Consider the following 2744-nt stretch of genomic DNA (forward strand, 5'->3'; position numbering starts at 1 on the left):
AACTAATTCTGGCCCTTCAATAATCTTTTCTCCGACTTCATCCCAGCATATGGGTGCGCGACATTTCCTACCGTACAAAAGTTCAAAAGGTGCCATGCCAATACTTGCTTGCCAACTATTGTTGTAAGCGAACTCAACAAGACATAGATATTCATCCCAGTTTCCAGACCATTCAAGTGCACATGCTCGGAGCATGTCCTCCAAGGTCTGAATCGTACGTTCTGACTGCCCATCTGTTTGTGGATGGAAAGCCGTACTAAACTTTAGTCGTGTCCCCCAAGCTGCCTGAAAGCCTTTCCAAAATCGTGAGGTAAAACGTGGGTCTCTATCGGAAACAATGGAAGATGGTGTGCCATGGAGTCGAATAATTTCTTGAAGAAATATTTCGGATAACTTATTAACCGAAAATCCTTGCTGAATTGGTAGAAAATGTGCTGACTTTGATAATCTATCGACAACAACCCATACAACATCATTCTTCTTGAATGTCTTAGGTAAGCCAGTAACAAAATCCATTGTGATTTCATCCTACTTCCATATGGGAATATCCAATGGCTGCAACAGACCGCTTGCTCGTTTGTGTTCAATTTTCACTTGTTGGCAAGTGAGGCATTTACTTACGTATCGAGCAACGTCTTCCTTCATTCCATTCCACCAGAAGTTCTGTCTTAAATCTCTATACATCTTGGTAGATCCTGGGTGAATCGAAAATGGTGAGCTGTGAGCTTCGGCTAACAATGACTCACGAAGGGTGGAGTCATCGGGTACACAAAGTCTTTTGCCGCACCAAATCACCCCCTGATGGTCTATACTAAATTCAGATTGCTTACCCACCTCGAGATTTTGCACAATTGCCCAAAGTTCTCCATCTTGCTTTTGTGCATCTTTGATCCGGGATATGAGGTTGGGTTCAATCTGCATTCTAGCTAGATATCCATCAGATTTACTAAACTGGAGCCAAATGTTCATCCTTTCAAGATCCCTCCTAATATGAGGTTGAATTTGTAGGCAAGATATAGTCCCGGAATTCTTTCGGCTTAATGCGTCAGCTACAACATTGGCTTTGCCTGGATGGTATTGAATATTTGCGTCATAATCTTTTAAAAGTTCTAACCACCTTCTTTGCCTCATATTTAGCTCTTTCTGCGTAAATATATACTTGAGGCTCTTGTGGTCGGTAAAGATATCACATCTTTCACCATACAGATAGTGTCGCCAAATCTTAAGTGCAAAGACGACTGCGGCTAATTCTAAATCATGTGTAGGGTAGTTAACTTCATAAGGCTTCAACTGACGGGAGGCATAAGCGATAACCTTCCCATGTTGCATTAGCACACAACCTAATCCTTTCTTTGAGGCATCACTGTAGACTTGGTACCCTCCTGATCCAGAAGGGAGAGCGAGTATCGGAGAGGATACAAGTCGTTTCTTTAATTCTTCAAAGCTTTTCTCTTGTTCCTCATTCCATGAGTACTTCACCCCTTTCCTTAGGAGTTTTGTGAGTGGTAAAGCAATTACCGAGAATCTTTCAACAAATCTTCGGTAATAGCCAGCAAGACCCAAGAAACTTCGTATTTCGGTAACAGAAGTGGGTCTTGGCCATTTTGTAATAGCTTCAACCTTTGTTGGGTCTACCATAATTCCCTCTGCTGATATAACATGACCTAGAAATGACACTTGGCTAAGCCAAAAGTCACATTTGGAAAACTTCGCGTACAACTTCTCATGCCGCAAGGTTCCAAGTACTATATGTAGATGTGCTTCATGCTCTTCGCGACTCTTAGAATACACCAGAATGTCATCGATAAAGACAATAACGAATTTGTCTAGGAATTGGTGAAATACGCGATTCATCAAATCCATGAAGACTGCGGGTGCATTAGTTAGCCCAAAGGGCATAACCAAAAATTCGTAATGACCATATCGAGTACGAAAAGCGGTCTTGGGAACATCCTCATTCTTGACCTTTAACTGATGGTACCCAGACCTTAGGTCGATTTTTGAGAAGAACTGAGCCCCTTGAAGTTGATCAAAGAGATCATCAATGCGAGGCAGAGGATACTGATTACGAATAGTAATCTTGTTCAGCTCTCGGTAGTCAATACATAAACGCATACTACCGTCTTTCTTCTTCACAAATAAGACCGGAGCACCCCAAGGTGAAACACTGGGTCTTATGAATCCTAAATCTAACAATTCTTGCAATTGTTCCTTCAACTCCTTCAGTTCCATCGGGGCCATACGGTATGGAGCTTTAGAAATAGGTTCGGCACCAGGGATCAAGTCGATGGTGAATTCTAACTGACGGTCGGGTGGTAATCCCGGGAGTTCATCCGGAAATACATCAGGATATTCACGAACAACGGAGTGGCTATCGATACTCTTAATACTAGCAGAAGTATCCTTAATTGATGCTAGGAATCCAGCACAGCCGTTTGATATGGATTTTCGAGCCTTAAGTGCAGAGATAATTTTAAGAGATTTATGGGCTTGAGTTCCCTGATATATAATATCAGGATGATGAAGATCACCGAAAATAACTCGGCGAGAATGACAATCTATAGTTACACGATGTCTAGACAACCAATCTATTCCTAGAATAATATCAAAGTCACACATATGTATTGGAAATAAGTCTGCCTTACACACAATAGATTCAATACGGATCGGACAATCCTTATATACGTAAGTGATTACGGATGAATTTTCCATGGGAGTGGAAATGGTGAAAGTGTGATCTAAGA

Source organism: Helianthus annuus, chromosome 12 (assembly GCF_002127325.2).
Source record: "Helianthus annuus cultivar XRQ/B chromosome 12, HanXRQr2.0-SUNRISE, whole genome shotgun sequence".
NCBI classification, from domain to species: Eukaryota; Viridiplantae; Streptophyta; class Magnoliopsida; order Asterales; family Asteraceae; genus Helianthus; species Helianthus annuus.